Raw genomic sequence first — 26919 nt, 5'->3', positions numbered from 1 at the left:
GAAAGTGGAAGTAGCTTCCAGACTCCGATCAATACTAACAGAGTTTTCACCTACAGCAGGATTCCTCAGCCACGACGCTAGGGACAGGCTGCTGCACCATAAGATGTTCGGCAGCGTCCCTGGCCTACATGCTGGTAGCACCCCCACCCAGGTTGTGACCATCAGAAAAGTCCCCACACGTTGCCAAAGTTCCCCCAAGTGGCAAAATCACCCCCCCGTTAGGAACCCCTGACCCATCTGAGTGTCCAGTGGAATATTTGCACGCTGTGTGGGATGCGGGTCATCTTGCCACGGGGCAGAACGCTGCTCACATCCCAGGTCCCCACCGCCGATGCCTACAGCACCCCATTACCGCAGCACCCAGCGATTTCCCCTCCGTTTCTGAAATGCCTATGGGAGCAGCAAGCCACTGCTGAGAGCTTCTCACCTACCTGGTTCTCGAATCCAAGGCTGGGCGGGCAGCCATGCCCAGAAGCCCCTTCCTAGCACACTCTTAATACCTACTGTTCTGAATTCTCCCTGGGGCCCTGTCACCGCCCCCTCACTGGCCCCTGCAGGGCCATCTGGCCCATCCCCACCACAGCCTCCATTGTCTCCAGGCTCCAGCCTCGCCCGCCTCACCCCTGCTGCTGCTCCTTAATTCCAGACTCCCCCTTCTCATCTTTTCCTCACTCTTTCGCTCTGGGTTACCCTGGAGCTCCATTCAAGTCTGGAGGAGCTTTCTCTTCCAGAAGGAGGTGTCCTTCCTGGGGAGCCCTTCCTGAGCTGTCCCCTCCCCTGCACGGGCTGGGCCAGCATTTCCTTCCAGGTGTCCCAGTGCCCATGGGAGTATCCGGCCAGGCCACGTTTCTCCTCCGTCCCCCGCCCCCTCTCCACCACCTTCATCAGAGTCTGGCTCCAAGAAGGTGGCACGACTGAATCTGTGGTTCAGTTCAATTCTATTTTCATTCACGGAGGACTACTGTACCCCCCCCCCCACCACAAATCTGAAGGGGGTCATGCTAAGGGGTAACCTCTCCTGGGTTACACCATTGAAGCGGAGCAGCTTGGGAGCGACCTGGAATCTCGTCCCCCTGCCCAGAGCTTCTGCCCCTTCTCCTGGAGAAATGGGGGGAGGGGCAGTAGGTGGACATTGGAATTTCTCTGGCCAAAAGTGCCAGGGAAAGACCTGCTCCAATCCAAGTGGAGCTGGGGCTGAGGGAAAGCACTAGGGAGGCAGAGGAGCACCCTGATTCCTACCAGGGAGGTGCCTTTAAGAGTCTGGCCTCCAGTCCAGCCTCTGGCACCTACCCTTTGTGGAGCCTGAACTCCCAGTTCCGGAGGTATTCTTGGGGCACAGAGCGTGGGCATGGGCAGTGGTCACAGGGACCTGGGCTGGACTTTGCCTCATTTGTCCCTCCCCCCCACAACTCTGCATGCCCCTGACCCAGGTTCACACCACTCCTCAGCCCTGGGTGGGGACTCCATCCTGTCCTGTGGGTGTCCTGGCTGTTGGCACGCTTCCTCAGTGCCGTGCAGGACTGGAGGCCAGGTTGGGGGGGGGGAGCGGATCAGGGAGGGGTGCACATGTGGATAAGGCCCTGTCCAAGCTGTCAGGGTTGCGTGCACAGTGGTGAGGGACGTCTGGGTCCTGGGAGGAGGGAGGGAGAGACCCTGATCCCCAGAAGACTGGGAAGTGAGCTCCTGTCTCTGTTAGCGTTTGCCAGGTCTCAGTGCCCCCAGCTGCGAAATGGGTAAAGTGACCCTTGTCCTCCTGTCCTGGTTGCTATTGGAGAAGGCGGAGGGCATACCTGAAGTTGGTCTTTTCAAGCCCAGGGGGCTCTGGGGTCCCAGGCCCCAGGCAATGCCCTGTGCTCTGGGTCATGAGTGCCCCATGCCTCAGTTGGTTGGGCTGCCTACCAGGCCTTTCCCCCAGTTCCTCAGGCTCCTCTTGGTGACGCAGGCAGCTTGGCCCTGGCTCAGCTGAGGTTGCTTTTGGCTGATGTGGATGTACCCATTCCTGGGCCTGGCCTGGCTCCCACACCCCTTTCCCCTGCCCACTGTCCTCAAGAGTCTCCCCCTACCCCCCGCCCCCGCCTCATTCATGTGGGCCTTGCCTATGAGCTGGCTCTTCCTAGGCTTCTAGCTAGGGTGCCAACCTCCTGGGTGCCAACCTCCTGGGTCCTTGCTGGTCCTAGACCTTGGTCTTGTGCTTCTGGTCCAGGTTTGTGAGGCCCAGTGGGAGGAGATGGGCAGAGAATCCAAGGTGTCATTGAGCCCTGCCCTCCATGCCTCCCTCCCCAGGGTGGACCAGCTGGTCATGACGCACCTGGGGATGGGGTGGGGCTGGCTGGCAGGAGCTGGTCTTGGCGGGCACTGGAGAAGGCCCTCTGCCCAGAGGGTCTCAAGGACACCCCCTTGGGCCCCTCGTAGCGTTGTCACCATGTGTGGGAGGGATGAGCCTTGAGAGAGGGTGTGAGAGTGACTGTGTGGGTGGGAGCCCCAGAGAGCCCGCTGGGGGGACGGGTCCGTGAGAATGTGAGTAGGTGGAGACCAAGGCCAGCGGTGCCCTTGCTATTTGGGACAGGTCCAGGGAAGGAGTTTGGGGATTGGGGACACAGTGCATCAGGAATACTGGCCACTAGGTGTCACCAGGAGCCCATGGGACAGAAGAAGGCTCCTGGTGAGTGGCCTGAGCCCCTTGTCTTCCCAGGTGTGCCCACTCCCACCGGCAGGGGCACTCCCTGGTCTGTCTGAGCCTCCACCAGCAGCACTGAGCCGGTGGGGAGGCGGTGCCCCATCCAGAAGGAGACATTTTCCACGGAGGCAGCCCGTCCTACCTCCCGCCCACACAGACCCTGGCTGAGGACACAGCTGAGGGGGTGGGAAACAGCTCCTGGCCACCCAGCCCCCGCCTGGCCCTGCTGCTTTCTGCGGGCACCTCCAGGGGAGCCCTTTGACCTGCACCCTGGGCCTGCCTGCCTGCCTGGGGAAGGAGGAGGGTAGAGTCCCACTGGCACCTGCCCACCTCTGTCCCCACCCAGGCCCAGCTCGGCAACTGGATTCCCAAGGCCCCATTCAGCCTCCTTCAGACCCAGCCCCCACCCCCTGCCATGCACTCACCGATGCCCTTGCCCATGCATTCATGCAACGTTCAACAAGGACCTACTGTGTGCCCGGCACTGGGGATCCAGCCACAAACAGGACAACTGGACTCTGCCCTATGGAGCTTGCGAGCTGTAGAATATTAAAGTTGCCAAATAAATTAACCAGAGAATGTGTGATAGAGATGCTGTCACGTAGGAAATAAACCATGAAGTAACTGGGAGGGCTACTTTGGGGGGGTTTATGAACAGGTAAAGAGGAGAATCAGTCATGCAAACATTCAGGACAGGCAGCTGGAACAGCATGTGCAAAGGCCCTGAGGCAGGAAAAAGCCAAACCTGTTATCAGCGAAACACTGAGGCCTTGTGTAGGGAGGGTGCAAGGATCAAGATTGGAGGGTGGGAGGAAACAGACCAGAAAGAGCTTCAGACCACATTGCCTTCTTCTCCCCAAGGACACTCAATGGGGAGAGGTCTCAGGGGCTATCCCTTCTGCAGGGTGGTGGAGCCTTCCTGCTGGAATGTGGCTGATGGGCCTGTTCTATTCAGAGCTCATGATGGCCACTGAAGAATAGGAGGGCCCTCATGGGGGACCTGAGAGGACCTGGCCCTCATATCCCCGTGGGCTGGGAAGCAGGTAAAACCCCAAGAGGGCCTTTCCCCATTGGTCGAGGGCTCCCCAGAGCAGGGCAGGGCAGGGCTGGTCTGTCTCAGTTCCCAGGCTCCTGGACACTCTTCTTGGCTGAGAACAAAAGGAGGGGGTAGGTCAGTCAGAGGGAAGGGCGCAGAGTTCCTGTCCTGAGTCTCTCCACTGCTCAACACCCTGTAGCGTCTCTGCACCCTTCGGAATAAATCCAAAGACTTTCCCATGGCAATAGCCTTATATGCGGTCCCCTAATCCGGCTTACCTCATAAACTGTTCTTGTCCCCTGCTTGGCTCCAGACCCACTGCTCCTGAAGCAGGCACACTCCTGCCTCAGGGCCCCTGTCCTTATTGTTCTCTCCACTGGGAATGCTCTTCCCAAATATCCTTAGGGCTCATTTCCTCACCTCCCTCAGATGTGCTCACACATCACCTTCTCGGGAAGTTTTCTCTGTTCATGCCTTTGCAGAGCACATCCCCACCCCCCTCTGTACTTTGTCCCCACGGTGTCTTGGTTCTCTCCCTGACCACCATCGGAAAGTCTGTATGTTTAGCTTCTTTCCTTTTATTGCCGCCTCCCCCACTACCTGCACTAAACCGTAAGCTCGGTGATCTGTTTTTTTCACTGGATCCAGCCCACCTAACACAGTGGCAGCACACGGCAATAAATACTTATTGAGGGAGTGAATGAAGGAAGGAATGAATGGATGAGATGAGTGGGACAAGCCTACCCCCATCCCTCCTGGCCGCCACCGGACATCCTTGGGTCTTAGCCCCCATCCACCTCCAGCAGAGCCCCGAGGTCCCCAGGCTTTGTCATGCTGGCATGTCCTGCCATCAGCCCTGGAGGGAATTTTAGGGAGGTGGCCCCCATGAGGGGCTTCCAAGGACCAATCTAAGCTGGAAGTGGTGGGCCAGACTGGGGGCCGCAGTGGCAGAGCCACTGACCCCGGCACATCTGTTTCTGCTTTATGCTTCTGTGAACCGCAAACCCCATTCAAGGGCTTCAGGCCCCCCTGCCTGGTGTGGACTGTGGGCGCTGTGATGTGCCCGACAGGTTGCATGGAGCCACCGGGGGCACGTGGGAGGAGGCGGGAAACCTCACGGCGGGGAGGGACAGGCCACAGCTGTCCTGCGTGCTCTGGGGGTGGGGTCGGTGGACTCTCAGGGGGAGAAGCGCTGGTATCAGGGTCTCTCCAGGGCAAGGCCCCTGGGAGCCCCTCATACACATGCCCTCTTACTGGAGGCTGTGAGTAGAAGGGGGCAGCAGCCCCCACCAAAGGGCCAGGCCTCAGGGCACCCCAAGGCTGCTCAGCTCTGAGGTGGATGCCGTCCCTGTGTAGAGCCTCTTTTGGTTTCCAAGAGGTATTGAAACCAGAACCAGCCCCCCCCCCCCAAAGTAATATTGAACACCTAGCAGGAGATGATGGGTTGAAACTCAATGAATTGTTCTAAAAGAAGATCTGACTCCGGTACCCTCATAAACAGACTCTTAGAGCTGAAGGGTCAACATCTGGCCTAGGGATTGAAATATATTTTTGGAGAAATGTCTTCACAAGCCCAATACTGAAAAACAATGCTCTTTTGGGGAGGAAGATGAGGCAGCACCAACTTTTGGGAACCCTTGGAGGGACCTGCGGGAACCCCAGGGGTTCCCTGGAACGTGGTTTGAAAATCAGATACACCCACCTACTGCTCACTGCGGTGAAGGGGGCCCTTCCTCCCGACAATGGCTTGTAAAGCCAGTCTGTCGTGCCTGATGTTCCCAGTAAGGGTCACTGCTCGGAGGTGGTCCCAGCCGGGCCTGGTGGCAGCGAGGACAGCTCCGGACCCCAGGGGGCCACGGGCCTCAGCCTCGGTGCCAGTGACCTCTAGCCTAGGTATGCTCTGAGCCAGGGGCCACCACATGCCTTCCCAGCGGACAGAGCTGCCCTCTGGCCCTGCAGCCAGCTTGGCCAGGGCCGATCAGGAGCCCTCAGCTGTAGGACAGCCGCCAGGGCCGGGGCCATAGGGACGGGTAAGGGTTTCTGGCTAAGGCCGGATGAAGCCATTCCAAGGGACAGCTGGAGTGTCTCTCCAGTCAGCACCTGGAAGGGGGCCAGGCCAGCCTCGGGCTCGGGCCAGACACATGTGAGTACACTCACACACACACAGAATATGCCCACATGTGCCCACAGTCGCACGGTTCACACATGGATGCAAGTGCACGTTCGCACACGTACCTGGGGCACGTAAACGTGCACCCACACATAACATGGATACACAGGAGCGTGGACTAACAAGCACGTGGATGTACGCACGTGCGGATACACATGCACGTGGACACAGGTGTGCCCGCCTCACTCTCTCCCCCCCCCCCCCCCGGGGCACGGATGGAGGAAACCCATTTGGGTCCAGTGTGTTCGGGGTGAGTTCAGCTGGGGGAGGTGGCCTTTCTCCCTCCAAGTCACGGCAGCGCCTCCTCTCCAGGCCAGCCTTGTCCCAGCCTGGACCTGTGGGTGGATGTGTGTGGGAGGAGTAAGGGGCAGCTGGGGTATCTGGCGGCCTCTGGGACATTTTTCTGGGGTGGGAGGGAGCAGGAATTGTGCCTGCATCCCGGGGAAGTGAGCTGGGCATAGGGCCTGAGGCGGGAGTGGGGGGGGGGGGGGCGGTGCTGCCTGACTCTGGAGGAGCTGTGCTCGCTGTCATTTTGGAGCGACCCAAACCCACTCCCTAGGGCAGGTAAGATGTGTGAGGCTTTGCGGTTCACTGGGTTACAACCCCCTCCTTCGGGAAGTCAGCCCAGCCCTCAGCCCGCCGTCCTCTCCAAGGGGAGGTTGGGCTTATTGACTGTCATCTCAAATCTGAGAGGGCTTTGGGGGCTGGAGCACATGACCTCCTAGTCCTTGCTGTTCCCGGCCACACAGGCCCAGGCATGCTGGGCCATCAGCCCAAGGGCCATAACTGAAATCACCTGTGGCATGACAATTGGTTCCCCCGCCCGTCGAGGGACCTAGAGCCATGAGATGGCGCTCTGTAGCCCCCCAGCCCCTCATCCCAAGGAGCCCCCTCTGGGGTGGGCTCTCTTGAGTCCAGCTCGCTGACCAGCAGCCCATGCCCACAGCCCTGGGCAGGGGACACAGTTCTGTCACCTCCCCCACCAGATCAATACCTCCGAGCCTGCTGTCAGCAAATCTTTGACCTCTGACCCGGCCACACAGTGTGACCCCTGAACCTACCGGTCTTTCCACCAATCCTTGCTCTGGTCTCTGGGGTGGCTGAGGAGAGGTGACTCCCGGCTACGGCTACGGCCCCGGCTGTGAGGGGAAGGGAGTGTGTGGCTGTCAGCCTCCAAGGTCCAGCCTCTTCTCTTCATTCCACACTCAGGGCCCAAGTCAGCGGCCGCCCCTGGGGCCCTCCCTGGTAGGACCTCCCTGGCCGGCTAATAGGCTGGGCCTCGGAGCTGAAAATGCCAGACAGCCAAGGGCTGTGAATGAAGGATTTGGAGTCCCTTCTGGGTAACTTCTGGGGCTCAGGGCCCCTGGGAGGTCAGGGGAGGGACTCTGGGCATCCTATCTCCTATCTGAGGCCGGTAAAGGTGTCCCTCCCTACCACCTCCCCCAAATTGCAATGCATCAGGCCAGGGGCCTGAGCCTCGGAACCCCCATCCTTATAGCATGGGTCTGGCTGAGAAGAACCCCCAGGATAGGGAGAGTGCAGCTGGGGATAGCATGTAGTCCCCATAACCCCCACAGCCGGGGCACCAGCCACAAGCCTCTGGGGGACTGGAGGGCCCCTATACAGGGGTCCCCCTTCCTGCAGCCAGTCTCCCAGACCAATCTGGGTCCCAGCAGCCCTGACCCAAGAATGAGGAAGAAGCTGATCAGAGGCCCCCAAAGTGCTCCCTAGCTCCATCCCCTTCAGCTGGGCCAGGAGGGTCACTGCTCTGACCTCCCTGTCCTGCCCGTCCAGCCTGCTCCAGCCCGTTGCCCCGTTGAAATCCCCTGAACGACCCTGCAAAGCAATTTGGGGAATCCTGGGCTCCTACGTGGGCACCAGTACCTGAGACTCTGGCCTCAGGAGGTCTGGCCAGGACAACAGGACCACCAGGTCGCGCACCATGTCACCCTTACCTGGGTGCCTGTCTTTGGACCCGTGGGTGCCTCCATGCCGGCTCCTGCTTCTAAGAAGAGACCTCTCCCCCACACAGGTGTTCCGAGAGCCACAGGGCCCAGCAGCCCTCTGTCCTGGGTCCGTCTGTGTCTGCAGCAGGGGGAGGGGGAACGGCCCAGAAGCTCCAGTGATGAGACGCCTCCCCCGTGCCTCCCCCCCACGTACGCCAAGGTGAGGAAGAAGGTGGGTGAGGCAGGATGGACAGGGGCTCCCCACCAAGACAGGAAGGCAGCTGAGGAGTACTTGGAGGCATGAAGACATGCTGCCGATGAGGAAACCGAGGCTCAGAGAGACCGGAAGGGGAGTAGCCAGGAAGTGGGCTCAGGGTCAGGGAGTCCTCGTTTCTCCCCTGACTCCACCGGCCTCCCCTGAGACCTCCAGCAGGTGCCCCGGAGGAGGAATCCTGACCCACCGCAGGGCCCCCTCAGGCCCTGCCTATCTGCCTCCCTGGGCCATGTTCAGGAGCTGCGAGGGGCGGGTGTGTGGTCAGCAAGCCCTGAGGTCAGCGGGCAGGACGGGAGCATCCATAAGGCCCCAGCACGGCATTCTGAGGCCCTTGGCCACCCTGCTGCCCCATCCAGGCAGTTTTCTGAGCTGTCTGGGAGCCTCATTTCTTCTTTACTTGGGACCTGGGCCAGGCAGGTGGGAACAGCCATGGGGTCCAGGACTAGTGGCCAGGAAAAACAACAGTGGAGGTCACCTGTACCGAGCGGTCCCTCTTTGCCCGCCTTGGGCTAAGCCTGCTGCCCGGTGACCCCACCCAGGCCCAGGGAACTAAGTCTCAGAGAAAGGAGTGACAGCCCCCCTGGGAGATGGAGCTAGACTTGACCCCAAGGCCGGGAGTTGCAGGCCTGTGAATAAGAAATCCTGCCAGAAGTCCAGACTGAGCGATGAGGGTCGAGGGTCACAGGCTACTCTTCTCCCTGCTGGGGGCCCAGGACCTGCCTGGCCTGCAGAGAGGGGACATGTGCCCCAGCTTGCTGGGCCTTTGCGGCTTTGGACAATGTGTAGACAGAAGAAGAGTGGGGTGCAGGTAGTTCCAGAGCCCTGGTCCCTGAGGCATGCCCGGCTTGCCCTGCACCCCCGTGGGGACATCAGTGACCGCACAGGGGAGCCCAGGCTCTTCCTCATTCTAATGATCACCCCTGGGGCCCCTGCTGCTCCCTGCGGAGTCCCAGTGTTGGCACATGACATCCAGCCCAGATGGTCAAACCCACACTCTGACATATCCACACAGACCCACACCCCCCCCCCACACACACACCACACATAGATACACATGTCACACTGACATGACCCGCAGACACACACAGACCAAGCTCTGACTCTGCCCACGTTTGTCACACACACACAGGCTCACAGCAGCCAAGTCACCCTGCAGGATCCCTGGGGCCACACAGGTCCCCGTCCCAGAAGTTCCCAGCCCCCACTGGGCAGAACGTGGAGGTCAGAAAGGACGGGGTGTCCTGAGCTGAATGCCTGATGGGAGAAATTCAGAGGGAAAATGGGGGCTTCTGGGGGACCATGTCCCACAGGGTGTGGAGGAGGGGTGTCAGGGGCTTAAGGTGCCGTTTGCGGGGGGAGGCCTGGGGCTGTATCCCCCCCCCCCCCCAGCCTTCAGGAGGCGCATAGCTACCTCCTGGGGACTGCCTTGAGGGGCCTCTCACCCCCTCCAGGGCCAAATACCTCTCCCTCCCCCGCGGGGGATGGGTGCGCACCACAAAGGCCGGTCTTTGATTCCACACGTACCCTTCATGGCTGATCTGCGGTGACCTGGCTGACCAACCCGGCTTAGATGGAGGGGCCCATATCTCGTGCCCGGAACAAGGGGCCTGGGCAAAGACCCACCGTCTGCTTCTGGGCATGAAGAAAGCCTTTCCCAGACTCTGTGGCCAGGCCAGCCTTGGGTCCCGACCCTAAATTGGTGGAGATAGAGGTCCCTCTTGGAAGTCAGGGCCCCAGAGACCTCTGACCCACTGTCTCTGTCTGACATTCCATCCCTGGAGCCAGATTCTTCTGCTGTTAGTTACCCAAGACTCCATTAAAATGTGAACGCCTCAAGGGCCATTCGGGAAGGGATTGAAGAGGGTGGGGGCGCTGAAGGCCAGTGAGGCCTGGTGTGGGCTGGTTCCCAGGAGGCGCTGGTTTTCATCAGTCCTCTGGGGGGTCTTCCCAGAAGTCAGGCCTGGTGGGCAGTGGGATTCTGAAGGCTCAAGCCTGCTGTCCTCTCTTTGGCTGGGGCCCAGAATGGCAGTGACAGGTTTGCGGAAGGTGAAGCAGGAGCTGGGCTCCAGCTAATGCGACATTTCCTGGGGTGGCCTCCCTGCCCCCCCAGCAGAGTAGGGCAGTTACTGCCCATTGAGGGTCACCACTGCCCGTGTCAGTCACTGCCAGCAGAGGGTCAGCAAAGGCAATGAGGGCAGCCACTAGGTCTTTGGAGCAGGGAGCTGGACACACAAAGATAGCAAAGGCCTTCAGGGTTCCTGAGAGGAGACCCCTGCCGGGTCCAGGGTCCAGCCCTAAGGGATGCTGAAGGTGAGGGGGCCCTTCTCTTAAGAAGCCCCCAAGCCCGGGTCAGATCGGCCCCCAGCCCTCCTCCTGGCCAGCTTCCCCAAACTCTGGCCCTTCTAGAGGGTGGCGGGCCAGCTTGTCTGCATGGGAGTTATGTTCGCAGGCAGGATGGGATGAAAATAGGATGTGGTCTCCAGTGCCAGCTGGGCGCCACCTGTCATTCTCCCCAGGTATGGGGGTGCCTGCTCCCACAGGGCCTGAGTCACCCACCAACAGCTGCTGGGAACCCTGTGTCCAGCCTCTGAGAAACGTTGCGGGTTCTCCAGCCAGACGCCCCCAAGGCCGACTCAAAGGTCCACATGCTCTGGCCTTGGGTCCCAGTTGGTCTGCAGCCACCTCTTGAACCTTCCCTCTTTGGGGCACCCATTAGGAACCAGACTGTGCCAAAGGCACCTGCTCCTGTTCCAGTTCATCTCCCCAGGATCCTTGCCAGGCAGGCCTATGTTACAGGGGAGGAAGCCAAGGCCCAGAGGTCGGCTCAGGGTCCCAGAGCCAATAACTGGCAGTTCCAGGACTCAAATGTAAGACCGTCTCAGCCAAGGATCCAATTGTAAGGAGGTTGAGGCCCATCCCTGAGGGGTGGTTCTTGAGCCAAGACTTGAATGACTGGAAGGAGCCCACCAAGTCAATAGAAGGAGGCAGTGTGTACCAGGCAGAGGGAATAGCTGGGGCAAAGGCCCTGTGGCAGGGACAGGTTTGGAGTGTTTGAGGAATAGACAGGAGCCAGGTAACAGTGGTTCTAAGATGTAGGCCACATCTGCCAGATGACCTGAGTCACCTGAGTCCCTAGATCGAAGTGAGGTGGTCGTCTGTCCTCAAGGCTGTGTTGCCACTTCCAGGTGCAGTCAGGAAAGGTGTGCTGGACCTCACAGTGAGAGGACAGTTCCTGCATCCAAGGATTGGTATGTCTTAGGATGAGGACATTCCCCCCACGTCTTCCCAGAGGACAGGCTGGAGACAACAGGAAGTGACGACAGGGGGACTAGACCACAATAGATGGCTGACCCGTCATCCTCTGCGCTCCAGGCCCACCCACGGGACCCTCTGGCCCCCTGTCTCAGGCACTGAGATGAGAGCTTCTCAGAGTGGTTGGAGCAATGGTAGGCGTTCGGAACCATCGGAACCTTTCTCTGACCAAGCGCAGCTGGAAGGTGGCTGATCCTATGGACAGCCTTGGATACTGAGCAGTTCACGCTTCCTGCCTGCCCCCCAGGGAAAGGGAGCCGTAGAGCCGGTGTGGGAAGCACAGGTGAGTTTCCGCTAACCCAGGGTGGGTGTCTCATAGGGGAAGAGAACGTCAAAGTCCAGACAGAAATGACCTAAGATAGTTTGTAGGGGAGTTCACAGGGGGAGAAGGTGTATCTGGTGAGGGGCTGGGGAAAACACACCAAAGAGGTAGCATCTGAGAGGGGAGCCTAAAGAATGGGTCAGGTGGAATTGAGGGAAAGGGTGGCTGTCCCCAGCAGCCAGCATGTCTCCAGGGATCAAAGGGTCATTTTGTAGCTTTTGACCCTACTAGCATGATCTTATCAGATCCCAGACACAGAGAGGCTTCTCGGGCTTCTCTTGGCCACTTTACCTAGTTCTTCTCTGGACTGTATCTCAGTCTCTGACCTTGGCTTTCACCACTTTCCTGTCTAAAGGATCCAAAGTGAAGCTACCCTGCAAAAGACCAGTCTGGCCCGGCCTGCACCACCACCCATGACTTGGTTTGAAGACTCCTGATCTAATGAAAGCTACTTTCTCGCCACAGATCCTGAGTCATGCCCAATTCCTTATGCCACTCTAGTTTAGTAGAGTACAGGATTCTTGGTGGGAAGTTATTTCCCTGAGCACCTGGAAGACATAGTTCTCTAGTTCTCTGGTATCCATTGCCGTGAACGAGACGTCTGTTGTCAGTTGAAATGTCACTCCTTTGTCATAATCCCTCATTTCTTTTTTTTTTTTTTAATTTTTTTTCAACGTTTTTTATTTATTTTTGGGACAGAGAGAGACAGAGCATGAACGGGGGAGGGGCAGAGAGAGAGGGAGACACAGAATCGGAAACAGGCTCCAGGCTCCGAGCCATCAGCCCAGAGCCTGACGCGGGGCTCGAACTCACGGACCGCGAGATCGTGACCTGGCTGAAGTCGGACGCTTAACCGACTGCGCCACCCAGGCGCCCCAATAATCCCTCATTTCTTCCTCATCCACAAACATACCTCGTTTTATTATACCTCACTTTATTGCCCTTTGGAGACACTGGTTTTTCATTTTTTGTTTTTTGTTTTTATAAACCGAAGGTTTGTGACAACCCTTCATTGAGTGGGTCTAACCGCCATTTTTCCAACAGCCCTTGCTTACTTTGCACCTTTGTGTCCCATTTTGGTAATTTTTGCAACGTTTCAAACTTTTTCATTATTATTATCTTTGTTATGGTGATCAATGATTATGACTTCCTGAAAGCTCAGACGATAGGACACATTTTTTTTAGTAACGAGGTATTTTTCTTAATTAAGGTACGTACATTATTTTTTATTAAAAGTTTCTTTAAGTTTCTTTATTTATTTTGAGAGACAGCAAGTGGAGGAGGGGCAGAGAGAGAGGGGAGAGAGAGAGAATCCCAAGAAGGCTCCGCACTGCCAGTGCAGAGCCCGATGAGGGGCTCGAACCCACAAAACTGCAAGACTATGAGCCGAAGTCAGACACTTTTTTTTAATTTTATTTTTAATTTTTTAAAATTTACATCCAAATTAGTTAGCATATAGTGCAACAATGATTTCAGGAGGAGATTCCTTAGTGCCCCTGACCCATTTAGCCCATCCCCCCTCCCCCAACCCCTCCAGCAACCCTCAGTTTGTTCTCCATATTTATGAGTCTCTTCTGTTTTGTCCGCCTCCCTGTTTTTATATTACTTTTGTTTCCCTTCCCTTATGTTCCTCTGTTTTGTCTCTTAAAGTCCTCATATGAGTGAAGTCATATGATTTTTGTCTTTCTCTAATTTCACCTGGCATAATACCCTCTAGTTCCATCCACGTAGTTGCAAATGGCAAGATTTCATTCTTTTTGATTGCCGGGTAATACTCCATTGTATAGATATACCACATCTTCTTTATCCATGCATCCATCGATGGACATTGGGGCTCCTTTCATACTTTGGCTATTGTCGATAGTGCTGCTATAAACATGGGGGTGCACGTGTCCCTTCGAAACAGCACACCTGTATCCCGTGGATAAATGCCTAGTAGTGCAATTGCTGGGCCGTAAGGTAGTTCTATTTTTAGTTTTCTGAGGAACCTCTGTACTGTTTTCCAGAGTGGCTGCACCAGCTTGCATTCCCACGAAGTCAGACACTTAACCAACTGAATCACCAGGCACCCAGGTATGGACATTTTTAAAAGACACAATACTATTGCACACTTAAGAGGCTATGCTACAGTAAAAACATACTATTATATACACTGGGAAACCAAAAAATTCATTTGACTGGCTTATTGCAATATTTGCTTTATTGCAGTATACCGCCATATCTCGGAGATATGCTGTACTTTTAAGATTGTCCTTTTGTCTTTTGCGTTTTGTAGTTTTACTATGGTGTGAATTAATTTTTACTTATCATTCTTAGGACCCAATGTGAGGACTCATTCCTTAGTTCTGGAAATTTCTCAATCATTACATCTTGATTTTTTCCTGTTTTCACCCTGCGGAATTCTTATGATATGTATGTTAAATCTTCTTGGACCATTTTACTTTGTCCTCCAAGAAACTTTCAGTCTCATATTTTTTTATTTTTATATCTCTGTGCTGCATTCCATGAACTTTTCTTAGATGTGGTTTTTAATCCTCTCATCCACCACAACTAATTTGCTATGAATCCATCCACTGAGTATTTTACGTGGCAATGACTATTTTATTTCCTTAGAAATCTGTTTTTTACTTTTAGATAATATTTTGATTATGTTTTCTACTCCCTCTTCTATCTCCTTGATAACTTAAAATATATATATTGTGTAGTCTTTTTCAAGTTGTTCTAATGCCTCTAAATCTAAGATCTCCTGCTGACATAGTGGCTTGCTTTTGGGGGTCATTCATAACCTCTTTTTATTGTGAGCTCATCTTCATTGGCAATCATTTCTTCCCCCTGTGGTAATTATTGGTAATTATCCTGGGCTGTGGAAGTGCCCATACCAGGTGAGTGGGAAGTAAGTTTCTTTCATGGTCCTGTATCTGCTTTTGTGTTATTTTCTAGGTTTGGGGTTCTAGAACCCCTGGATTGCATAATTTGAGTCCTACATTTATTCATGGCTCTGGCTAGGGTTTTGCTTTCTCCAAGGTGGCTACTTTTTCCCACTCCAGAGGATGAAAAGCTTCATTGCACTGTCTTGGGTCAACTTTGCAAGTCCCCTTTGTATGGGACAGTCTTTCCAGGCCTGGAGCTTCATGGAAGGGCTCAGTTCCAGCTCACCACCGCAGGGAGTCCCAGGCACATATCCTATCCTTGTCTCCTGCCCCAATTCTGAGGTCTCTCCCAGTCTCTCTGTCCTATGACCCTAACTCAGTGCCTCCATGGTCCTAAGGAGGCCCCACGGTAGTACATCTTGACCTTCTCTTCCCTGAAACCTCCCAGCTTCACCAGGGGCTCCTCTCTCTGGCCCCGGTTTCTGTGGCACAGTTATGCCCAGAACCTCAGAGGGAGCCCTACAGCACAGATTCCTCAGACACACCCTCTCACTTCCAAGAACCCCAGACTCTGACCAGCTACCGTCACTTCAGTCCATGACCTTCTAGCACAAAACTGTAAAACAGGCCAGTTGAGCCCTTGAACTTTCTAGCCATGGCAGCCAGGGCCTTCCATTGTTCCTTTCTCAGTGGTTCTTGACATGAGACAATTTTGTCCTCCCAGGGAATATCTGGCAATATCTGAAGACGGTCTCGATTGTTGCGGCTGGTGGGGAAATGTTACTGGCATCTAGCGAAGAGAGGCCGGGGTTGCCGCTAAAGATTCTAGAAGGCACAGAACAGCCCCGACACATAGACTCAGCCTAGAATGTCAACAGTGCTGCTGCTGAGGAACTTTGAAAGCTGCTTCTGCCCTTTCTTACAAGTGGGTCCTGAATCCTCAGGGCAGGAGCCCTATGTTCACTAAGGGATGAAGGCGGAGGGGAGCAGCCCGAGACCCTGGCCCCAGGGTATTCCCACCTCGGGGTTCAGAGGTGCCTTAGGACCTGCCGCAGGCTGAGAGTGCATCTATGGGAGGGTGAGTCTTATGGGAGCAGATGTGCGGACCGCTCCTGGCTGGCACACAGAGCCCCCTCTGGGCCAGGAGCTAGGGTGCATCACACACACTCTGCCCTACCTGCCCATGAGGCCTCCTGCTTGGCTCCCTCCCCAGTGCAGCCTGCACGCGCTGGCCACACTTCCCTGTGTGATGTGGGGAGCAGGCATGCGGTCGTTGGAGCAGGCCAGGCCCTCCTGGGGCGGGTGAGGACATATCTCTGGTGCCATCTTTCCTGTTCTGATAAATAACTGATCTGTGGTTGAGGCAAGAAGGTCACCTCTGCCCAGGGAAGCTCAGGAACAAGCCACTTGTGACTGGTGGGAAGAACGTAGGGGTGGGGGCAGCGGGAAGTCTGCCTTCCCTGGCCACCAGGCTGCTGGGGGCAGATTTCAGAAAAGGGAAGTGCTGAGCTGGGGCAGCGCTTCCTGTGGTCGCCGGCAGTCAGGGCATCGGGGCGGGCATGGCAAATCAGAGGGGTGTCTGCCCTGCCCCAAGAGGAGGCGAGGTGAGCCTTGCCTGGTCAGCAGGCCTGGGCCAGGAGGCCCCGGGCTGGGCACAGTCTGCTGCTGTCCTTCGCTGGTCCAGACTGGGCGTCCTGGGGAGGGAGGGACTTACTGAAACACCATGGGCCCCGCGGGACCCCTGTTTGGGAGCCTCCCGGAGCTCCCCCAGGACTTGGTCAGTTGCCCCCTGCCTCTCCTGATCTCTAGACACCGCCCGTCCTGTTTACGCACCTATTCTTTCTGCCCATCTCTAGACACTTGAGGGAAGATTCCCTGACCCCCTTCCCTCCTGGGAAGCTCTCAGCGCCTGGTCTGGCTGCTCCGGGGAACCCCCTTCTTCCCAAAAGGGACGCCCGAGCCCAGGAACCTGCACTGTGCCTCCGGTGCCCCGCAAATGGGCAGCTATCTGTACTTTCTGTCCCTTGTACAAATGGGAGGGGGCTAGAGCAGGGGCCTAGTTGCAAGGGAGGTGGCCAGGCCTCCAGAGTTCCCGGAGCCCATCTTCCCTCGCCTGAGCATCACAGAGCAGGAGCCCAGGTGCTGAGCCCGGAGCAGCGCCTGGCCTGGGAAGGGAACAGGGGAGACTGGCTCCCCTCCAGGCCCAGCAGGGAGGGCTGCCGGTCCCCTGCTCACTGGTCCCTGACACCTTCCTCTGGCTTGAGTCCCACCCCGCCCCACCTTGACTTTGCAGCCTCACTCTGGCCCCACCAGACCCCATCAGGATATAGATAAACCCAGGGGGTGGGAGCTACCCGGACCGTGCAGCCCACAGACCCAGCTGCCCCTCCTCTCCTCCTGAGGGTCTGAGAGCCGGGGCTCCCTGGGAGGTGAGAGTGGGGGTGTGGTGGGGTGTAGGGGATGGAGCTGCCACTCCTGCCTCCCAGGTCCTGGCAGGGTCGAGTCCACAAGACCAGCACCCTGCCCCACCCTGCTGTGCTCCGCCTCAGTCTCCCTCATGTGCTGTGCTCTGGGAGGACCAGGTCAGCCCTGTCCCCACGTCCCTGCTCTACCTTTGCCCCCCCCTTTTCACCCTCCCCATCTCTCTTGACCTCAGGTCACCTCTTCTCCCTTTCTCTGTCTCTCACACTGTCTCTTCTGTTTTCTCTTTAGTAAGTTCCTCCTGCCCCCGGGACCCCCAGCCCCACTCTGTATATATTTATACATCTGTCAGTCTGTCTGCCTGTTGCTTTCTGTGTTTCTCTCCCTCCTTATCTCTCTTTCCCATCACCCCACCCTGACCCTGGCTCTTCTGTGTCTGTCTCTATCTCCCTGTCTCCCTGTCTCTCCTCTCCCCCTGCCCTCTCTCCCTCCACACTCACCCTGTCCCTGATCTTCCTCAGTCTCTGTTGTCCAGGGCCCCCGCCTCCGACGCCCCCCCCCCCCGCCCCCGCAGGCAGCTCGGCTCCAGGCTTGGCAGGACCTGCCGGGGCATTCTTAGCTGCCCATGGGCCCTTATCCTGTTATCAGTTGGAAATGAATCAGAGATTAGGAAACGGGGGAGTGGGGGTGTTATCGCCCGGTACACACGGGGTTCTCAGCTAATCTCTGGCGGCCCCGGGTTCGAGAGGAAATGCAGTTGCAACACCGAGCCCTTCTTACCGTCACTGTCATGTCCGCTGCAAGGCTGCGGGGACATGAGGTTGGAGAGGGGAGAGGGAAAGGGCTGGGGCTCTAGCCCGCTGCGGGCGTGTGCACACTCACACCTGTGCACGTGTGCACACACACTCACAGGCAGGCACGCACAGGGGAGCCTCTTGGACCTTCGTATGCCTCACCCGTCACCGAGCCTTACACCTCACCCTCCCGTCGCCTCTGCAAGCCCATCCCTGGGCCCCGGCCGCTGTCACTGCTCACTGGGTGGCTGCTCAGGCCTTGTCTCTTGCGCCCCAGCCCACTCTCCTCCTAGCAGGTGGAATGGCCCTATTATTAAACAGCCACGGGACCGGCCAGTTTCCTAAGCCAGCCCTCTGGTGGTTCTCAGGATCTGTCGGTCGTTGTCACTGTGGCCTCCAGACGTGTGTGTCTAGCTCTTGCCCCCACTCTGTCCTCCCCCTGCCCCCACCCCTCCGCGCTTCAGCTGCCACTGTGCTGCCACCGCAGTCCCCTTACCGCTCCTCAGTGCCCTGGCTTTTGTGCATGCTGTTCCCTCTGCCTGGAAAACTTTCTGCCCCCTTCCACCAGCTGACGCGCCCACAGCCAAGCCCACTCAGCTTTCATGTGGCTTCCTCAGAGCATCGCAGGTCTCCATCAGGTCCCTCATCTCCGGGGCCCCGGCCCCTCACGCTCTGCCCTCATGGCATGGGTCTCCCTGTCCTCACTGAGACCAGCTCCTCCAGCTGGGATTCCTTGTTTCCTGTCCGCCTCCCTCCTGACTGTGGACAACGAGGCAGAGACCAAGTCCTCTGTCACCTGTCCAGTATCTGGCTTGGACCTGGTCCCACCAGGCGGTAGTGTGGACGGATGTGTAAACACACCCACCCAGAGACACGGACGTCCAGGCCTACAGACAGAAACATACAAGCCCGTCCACACACGATGCACAGAGACTCCCACACAGACACTCAGGCAGACTCAGACGGAAAGACGCACACACACACGCCTGCTCTCCTCCAGGGGCTCAGCGCGTCTCACCAGCTGGTGGGCATCCCTGTGACACGGCTCCTGTGTGCCCCTGCCCCTGCCCCTCGGGTAGGACCCCCTGTCAGTGCAGACCTCCTGGACTCTGTTGCCCCTGGCCTTGGCTTCAGGGAACTCTTCCCGGGGTCCCAGGCTCCCTGGGGGCAGGATTCTCTGGGCCTTGGCAGAAGTCTAGCAGTGTAACTACTCATGACAAGTGGCTTTCAGGGCCAGTGCATGGTGTCCCGGCCAGCATTAGCTAGCACTGTGGTTAATACAGCGGCACAGCATTAAGCACCTCTCGGATGGCATTTTAAAGAAAAGTTACAGCGCAGGGAACGGATTGGATGAGCGCACACGAAGTTGAAGCTCGGTGTTCTTCCCACAACGTTTTGCTTTTGGATTCAGTGCTGAAGTTAGTGTGAGTCAGGGTGTCTCTCCCAGCCTCAGGGAGGTTCCAGCTGGAAACAGGCAGCTACGGTGGCAGGTGAGGGTGAGGAACCGGGCCTGGGAGAGGGACAGCGGGCTATGGAGGGGGCAGGCCCGCAGACAGAGTGGCTGGTGAGGACAGAAGGCGGCCCGGCCCAGAGGGGGCGCACCGAGGGACCTCACCTGTCTCCAGCTGGGGACGGAGGTGGATGGGCTTCTGGCCGGGAGAAGCCAGACCAAGGGGTCTGCATTTCCTACAGCAGGAACGGGGCTTTGAACCTTCGAGGCAGCTTGTCATCCAAAGCACCTACGAGCAGCTTCTCTTGTTCACAGATGGCTTTGGCCATCATCACCACCCAGCTGAGAAAAGTGGTGAGTCCCTCCTCCGGGTTCTGCTCATCTCTGAGGGTCCCCTTATCAGTCCTCGCTTGACGAGAGCTTGCATTTCTGTTGTCACCAGGCCCTGAAAGAGGCGAACCAGAGACAGGTGCTCTGTCCACTGAGTCGGGGAAGCACGAGGGGACCCCTCTTTGACCTTTTTTAAAACTGAAAGGCATTTCCCCAGTTACTGGCTCTCACGCCCTGCCAGCCACATACCGTCTTCCCCTGCAAAGGGTGCTCTCAAATGTTCCTTCCAAGGCAGCCCTAGCAGCTTCTGGGTCCCTCTATCCTGATTTCCAGTTTTCTTTATCAGGCCCACGCCTTGCCCTTCTCCCAGACCCCACATTTACAGACGCATTGGTGAGCACGGCGTGTTTTGGGTGAACGTGGGAGGGGTTTCCACGGCACCCAAGTCTCCTTGCACCATTTTCTTGTCCCCCTCGGGGGGCTGGTGGCTGGCCTGGCGTCTCTTGGATGGAAATACTGAAGAGTCCTCGGCTGATCTGAGAAACGTGAGAACAGGGCTGGGAAAATCGGCCGTTTTTGTGGTTTGGGGGTTTGAAGCAAGTTTCACAACTGATCTCCCAAGAACATGGTCCAGTCAGATGCTCTCCCCGCCCGGGGGCCCATTTCCCCGCTGGCTCCGGTGCTGACCGCCCGCCTGGCTGGGTCCAGAGGGGAGGGCCGGGGCAGAGGCAAGGGGCTTTGCCCGCCTGCCCACCCACTCCCCGCTTTCCTTCTTTGGAGGTTGAGCTCAAGGAGCTAGAAGATGGAGCCATTTTGGGGGGTTCTTGTGGTTTCTGCCTTGTGCTTTGGCATCGGATGAGGTATCCACTGGGCACCCCCCACTTTCATCCTGGAAATATTTCTCAGGTGCCCCGGGGGCAGCTGTACCCTTAAAGCCTTCATTTGCGGGGACAGAAAGGCCAAGAAATTCTTCTGTTGCCATGCTCTTGGGCTGGAGCTGACGAGCGGTGGTAGTGGAGGGACCTACCACAGGGGTGCGGGGAGAGAGGCCCACCCGCCACGGGTTCCGATGCCTCCCCTGCATAGAGCACCCAGCTGGGCCAGGGAAGGGGTCCTCAAGGCCCGGCCCTGCCTCCAAGCGGCCTGGCCCCCGGATTGTCCTTCCCCACTCTGGGAAGTCCCGAGCTCCCTCAGGCCAGCTGGGGCAGAACTGAAATTTGTGACATCTGCCTCTCTGGCCCCTTGGCTCCAGCCCCCGCCCACTCACCCCAGAGTCTCCCTGCAGGAGCCTCTGGACCCGGGAGGAACAACATGCCAGGCCCTCCCTGAGTGAGCACGGCTTTCTTGCCTTCCACACCCCCCGCCCCAGCCTGGGCCCTGTGTGGGCAGGACGCTCCCCACTGCTGGTGGTTGGGGTGAGATTCTGTACTCACCATCCCCCTGTTCAGGGGCACAGTGGCCGGGGCCCCTGCATGTTTCTCAGACACTCCATTTCCCATGCCACACAGCAGAGGGGGAGACTAAGGCACCAGGTGGGGACATTTCTGTTCCAGGACACAGTGGGAGGCAGTGGTGTGTAGGCGACAGAGCCCCGACATCCTGGCTCTGTCGAGGGGGCTGGGACCGTCCTGTGTGTAGTGACCAAGTCAGGGTGGGGCTGGCGATAGGGAAGCTGGGAAAACAGAGCCAGGGCTAGGAGTCACCAGACTTGCGGCCAGGGAGACAGGCCGTCGCGTGCTCCATCAGGGGAGTGGTTGGGTGGTCACGCGGACATGGTGGGTGGAGAAGGGTCAGGCCAGCCCCGTAGGGAGTCCTTCCTATGTGAAAACCCTCAGGGGCCAGGGAGAGGTGCATGGGCAGACACAAATGCCTGGATGAATGGGAAGTTTCCAGGGGATACATGGAGCCCTCTCAACAGAACCAGATAAGCTGGGACAATTGAACACACCCAGGAGGACAATTAGCCAGCATCTGAGAAACCCTCAGCGAGTCTGTCCTTCGGGGGGGTGTGGCTATGCACAGACAAGGACCACAGTGCCGGGGTCAGGCAGAGATACGTAGCCACGGCTGCGCGTGTCGGGCCCAGGAAGGCTGGGGTGTTCTGGGTACATCTGCTGGGTGCCTGTGTCCCCTTCCCGTTCCCTATCCATATAGCCCCTCCCAGCTTCCTGTTTCTGTTTTGGGGCCACAGGAACTTCCTCTTCTCATCAGGGTTCAAAATGGCTTGCTGGTCTCAGTTGGAGGCCTAGTAGGGGGGCTGGTCACCCCGGCCCGAGACAGCTGCAGAGGGAGGGAGAGAGGGGCTCTGCACCCCTGTATGAGGCAGGGCCGTGGAGGTGTGAACTGGGTCTCTGACCAAGCCTCTTCAGCTCCTTGGATGGATGGAGCCTCTGGTGTGAGTGCTGCTCAAGGCCAAGGTGGGCTGGATCCCACCGGAGTGACCTTGAACAGTTGCTGTATCCCCTTCTTGCCTCAGATAGAGGACCCAGAGGATCTCATGCCCTTCCCTTCTCCCTGCTTCCTCCCGGGCGTACCGGAACTTGACCTGGGCACTCATGGGCAGCACCACACTGGTCCACAGTGCACCTGCACACCCACGTGCACGTGTGGCCCCACCAGGAGCCGAGCTGCGGTGGGAGCGTGGCCTGAGAGTGCCCCTGTGTGTGACTACCTTGGTGAGTGTGTGGGGGGTCCTGTGGAATACGCACGTGTGTGTGAGTGTGCAAATCTCCCTGGGTGAGTTCGCCTTTGTGCACGTCTAGAGGGCACCGTCTCCTTCCTCCCAACTGGTGCCCTGAGCAGAGCTTGTCCCCTAATTGAAGCTGAGCTTTGTCCTGCCAAGTCACAGAGCCCACCCTGGGGGGGGGGGGGGGGTGGGGACAGGATGAGGGAGTGAGCTTTCCTGACCCTGGGGACTCCTTAGTCTGAGTCTAAGGTGGTGTGGGGCCCAGTTCTGCACAGGGCCCAGGGCTTGGGAGGCAGCCACGAGGTGAGCCATGGGTGGGATGTGCTAGGGATGTGCCAGGGAGGGGCCACAGGGCAGTCCTCAAGCTGCTATTTTGATCCCCCGGGGGCAGAGGAGCAGCCCCAGGCAGGCCTGGGTACTTGTAAACACCCAGGGTCTGCGGATGGGGGCAAATGTGAACAAGGCTGCTGAGAACCTACACTCACACCAACCTCCCTGCTCATCTAGCTGGTCCGGGATGAACCTGAGGATCCTTATGCTTCCTCCCAGAGGCCGGGGCCAGGGTCAAGGTCAGGACAGTGCTGCCTCCCTAGCACTGCTGTCCAGCATTTCCCGAGCATTCTCGAAGTGCCGGACACCTCCTTTAATGCCGGATGGCCATCATCGTCCCTCACAGGCGAGCAGCATGTTGCCAGGAGTCCGCGGTGTGGGGACCCAGAGCTGGGCAGCCACACACCAAACTCTGGGCCTGGCTGCCTTCCTCCCACAGGGAGGGGAACCCAAGAATCCGGGGTCACCGAGTCCCACTACTCAGCACCTGGTTTGCGCTCCCCATTAGCACTGAGGGGCAGCGGTAGAACAAACACTCACCGATTGTTTACACGGAGGGCTTGGGGCCATAATTAAGTCTCCACCAATCTGCCCTTTATCAGCCAGGTATCTCGAGCGCCTCCAAAGGGGAAACATCCCGGAGCATCTAACAAAAGAAAGTTGGATGGGTTTTCAGACTTTTTTAAACCCTGAAGAATAGGCCTTTGTTGCCAACTCCCCTCCTGTGGCAGCCTGCCTGGTCCCTGGAATCCCCTGGGCTGGGGGCAGGACCAGGTGGCCCCAGCCCCAGCAGCCCCCACCCTGCTGAGCTGAGCCCCCAGACCTCACCCACCGGCGGTCTCCTCCAATTGCAGTGGTCCCCACGCTGGCTGTGGGCAGGGCGCCAGGAGTGGGGTCCTGGGTTTGTCCCATCCTCTGCCCTCAGTGCCCCACCTCACCCTGCCAGATCCTGACATCCTTCCCTTGGCAGGCACCCTTGCCAGCCTGGAGCCACAGCCAGGCTGGTGATGAGGGGTGACCTCTGATTGCCCAAAGCCCCTGAGTTCCTGGCTCCCCACTACCCCCACTGGGTCTAGGCCTGTCATTCTCACCTTTGTTAAAGCTGTTTCCTCCACCTATAATCCTTTTTCTTGCTCCTGGCTTCCTAGCAAATTTCTATGGAAATTTTAAGACTTCGCTGGGGGTGGGGGGTGGGGGGGGTGTGGGCGGCGGGGCGTGCCTGGGTGTCTCAGTCGGTTAAGCGTCTGACTTCAGCTCAGGTCATGATCTCACGGATTGTGGGTTCAAGCCCCGCTTAGGGCTCTGTGCTGACAGCTCGAGCCTGGAACCTGTTTCGGATTCTGTGTCTCCCTCTCTCTCTGCCCCTCCCCCACTCACACTCTGTCTCTCTCTCCTTCAAAAATAAATACACATTAAAAAAAATAAAAAAAAAAAAAACTTAGCTGGGGCTTCACTCCTCCCAGGGAAGCTTCCATGCACTCCAGGCCAAGTTTCCTGTCCCTCCTCTGGGCTCCCTGTACTCTGCCCCTCACCCCCAAACAGTCTCATGCCCCTGGGTTCGTGTCCTTTGAGGGCAGATCCTGGGGCAGCCCAACGCCTGGCACAGAATGAGTGCTCAGTTCCTACTTACTGGAGCAAAGGAAGGACAGGTGAGAAGGGACAGCCACCTCACCCAGTGATGGGCTGTCACCCTTGGAATCCTCTGAGGGCAGCGCTGTTCACCCCACTTCCCAAAGTGGGAAACAGAGCGCTGGGAGCAGAGACGACTTTGCCCTCAGCCAGCTGGATGGTGGGTGAGAGTCCAGGCAGTGAGCAGGGAGCCTTTTCGGTAAAGGTCACATGGTAAATACTTCAGGCCTTTCAGTCACTGCTCTGGCTGTTCACCTGCCACTGCAGGGCGGGTTCAGCGAGACACTACCTAAGTGGCCAGGTGTGGCTGTGTTCCAATAAAACTTTATTTATGAATTTCATATCATTTTTACGTGTCATGAGATACGATTCTTCTTTTGACTTTTTCTAACCATTAAAAAATGTCAAAGTCAACCTTATCTCAGGCTGTGCAAAACCCGGTGGCAAGCCTGATTTGGTCTGGGACCCGTGGTTGGCTAATAATCCACGTTTCCCGGGTGAGGACCAAGGGTGCTTTTCCCAGCCTGTCTGAGACGGGCCTGGTCAGTCCTACCTGGGGCCCCCAGCTCAAACATGGTGTGTGCACAACAAATGGAGCGAGCAAACAAATGAGTGAGCTAACTAACCTGCTATCTAACCAACTAACCAGTTAACTAAAGCTTTATCTCTTGGGCTCAGAGTTACTCCTTCCCATCTCTGGGCTTCTGCAGACCTGACTGACCCCTGTCCTCTGACCTATCTCATTGACCTCTTGCCCAACCCCACCTTTCCGACCTCTGGTCAGGCCCTCGTCAACCCTCAAGTAGTCCAAGGTGGTGAGAACCTCAAGAGAAGCCCAGGGAGCGCCTAGAAGCTGGGAATGGGCACTCGTTACTGCTGGGCTAAGGGTGTGGTCTTGGGGTCGTGTGTGCTGTGGGGGCTTTGAGGCTGGGAGGGTGGGCCTTGTACCTTAGGGGAGTGCAAAGATTGTCAGGGCAGACGGGACACATTCCAGGCATCAGAATGTTCTGGACAACAGTGTAGACATAGGAGCTGCCAGAGCATGGGACCACAGTAAATCCAGGAGACTAGATACAAGGGGTCCTCTCTGCACAGGCTGACGACGGTCAGTGCCAAGCCTAATCCCACCAGGAACAAAGAGTGTGGGTCCAAATTCTAACTTTAGCCCTAACCCACTCAGCTGAGCCTGCCTGTCTGGTGTGAGTGAACCAGGAGGCTCCAGGAGGCCCCAGCATGCCTGGAACAGGCCTGCCCCCACATCTGACACGTGGCCATTCCTGTCTCAGATTCAGGCATTTGAGTTCAGGATTGCCCTCCATTCACTCACTCAACAAACGCTGGTCAAAACCACCACCAACCTGTCAGTCAGGCCCCTTCAGGTTGGGGATGATACAGGCAAGGTTCTCACCTCATGGAACTAACAGGGAAGATGGGTGATGAACAAGCAAGCAAGGCCAAGAGCAGGGCCATTTTGAAGAGCGTAAGGAACCGGTAATGTAGCATAGGGCAATGTACCTGGGCAGTGACAGGGGATGCTTCAGGAGAGCCTCCCTGGGGAGGTAGCAATAGGGCCTGGACCCAAAAGAGGCAAAAGGCCAGCCAAACAAAGATCCAGAGGGAACCACAGTGCAAAGTTCTGGAACAGGAGCAAGCTGCTCGAGCCACAGCCCCCAAGAAAGGGGCAGAGCAATGAGCATGGTGGTGGGGGGATGGGGGTGGGGGTGGGGGGGGTAGTCAGGCAACATAGGACCTTCCGGGTTGCTGAGGGGAGGGCAGCAGATCTAAAAGCCTGGAGAGCCTTTGAAGGGCTGGGCCAGCCTGGGAATGTGATCAGATTGATGGTTTGCAAAGATTCCTGGATGTTGCCACTGTTGTATGAGGAGCTGAGGATGGGGACACCAGGGCAAGACTCCTGTCCCCAAACGCAGCAGGAGGCTGGTGTGTGGACAGGAGTCTGGGTCCCTGAAGGGGAGTCAAGGGCCAGGTCTCCTGCTGGAGCAGGCGCAGAAGGCTGGGCAGGCCGTGGGCGGTGGGCAGGCCCCGAGACTGCTGCTCTTGGCCTGACTCTGGCGTTGGCTTGGCGTGCAGCCGCGGGGGAGCCGTGTGTGGGCACGTCCCGGGGCTGCCTGCCCGCCGCTCAGAGATAGGAGCCACAGGCAGACTGGCTCACCTGGGCCCAGCTCTCAGCGCCGAGGAGGTGAGGTGGGTGCGGGGTGGAGGGGGCCTCCCTGGGCCCAGAAGCCAGTCCAGAGGACGGAGAGCCCCTCCACCCTCACCAGGCCTTTGCTCTCCCATCCAACCACTCCGTATTGAGGGCCCACCATGCACCAGCTCCCGCCCCCGTCACAGGGCCCATCTAGCCTCACAGACCTACAAGAAGTGGGTATCCGCATCTAGTGCAGGGCCAGTCTGAGATGGGCACCCCTCACCCCCACAGCAGGGCCACAGGGACCTCCAACCCCGGCCCAGTCCTGGCCAGGCTGAAGGACGTCAGCGACTGCCTCTCCTCTTCCCAGTCCCTATCTTCCAGGGGCACCAGGACAACCTGGGCAGCATCTGGCCCCAAAGACAGAACCGGGTTTGAGGTTTGAGGACCCAGTCTTGGTCTCAGACTTCTGGGGGTGCCAGGAGTAGGCTCCGGGGTGCTGTGTGGACGGTGTCTACAACAGAGG

General features: G+C 57.7%; 1 long non-coding RNA gene across 1 annotated transcript; it reads right to left on the bottom strand.

Moving 5' to 3' along the window:
- Nucleotides 1-19120: 19120 nt before the first annotated feature.
- Nucleotides 19121-24527, bottom strand: LOC109251605 (uncharacterized). Its single transcript, XR_002073600.2, has 3 exons — nt 24249-24527; nt 23159-23264; nt 19121-19717 (listed from the first exon to the last, which is right to left on the bottom strand). It is a non-coding gene; the product is annotated as an uncharacterized LOC109251605 (long non-coding RNA).
- Nucleotides 24528-26919: the final 2392 nt, after the last annotated feature.

Source organism: Panthera pardus, unplaced genomic scaffold (assembly GCF_024362965.1).
Source record: "Panthera pardus isolate Hobbes unplaced genomic scaffold, ASM2436296v1 HiC_scaffold_18, whole genome shotgun sequence".
Taxonomy (NCBI): Eukaryota; Metazoa; Chordata; class Mammalia; order Carnivora; family Felidae; genus Panthera; species Panthera pardus.
This window is presented reverse-complemented; position numbering and strand designations above follow the sequence as displayed.